We start from the raw sequence: 427 nt of genomic DNA on the forward strand, positions 1-427 counted from the left end.
TAAAACCCTACAACATTCAGAAGCCGTGTGCAAATCGCCACCATAACAAAAATACAATAAAGGGGATTCCATTCGGACGCAGGATTTCACTCCGCCAGGCTCTTCCGCCGTTCGAAAAACCGAGTGCGAGCGAGGGGGGCTTCCTTTGGCCAGTGACGCGTGCCCTTTTGGTCCTGGGAGGTGAGGTCCAGGATCAGGCGCTAAGAGGACAGAGAACTCTTTGAAATATAGATGCAGATGGTTTACATTTTGGAAAATAAATGATACACAAGGCTGGTCAAGAAGAAAATGATAGTTATACATCAAAGTAATTACTAAAAGTAAAACATTACTAAAGCATTAGTAAAACACACAAAAGAAATAAAGGAATAAAAATTTGCAATTACAAACCCGGCGACCCTTAAAGCACCTTCAATTGACTGACTGG

This window comes from Penaeus monodon, chromosome 19, assembly GCF_015228065.2.
Source record: "Penaeus monodon isolate SGIC_2016 chromosome 19, NSTDA_Pmon_1, whole genome shotgun sequence".
NCBI lineage: Eukaryota > Metazoa > Arthropoda > Malacostraca > Decapoda > Penaeidae > Penaeus > Penaeus monodon.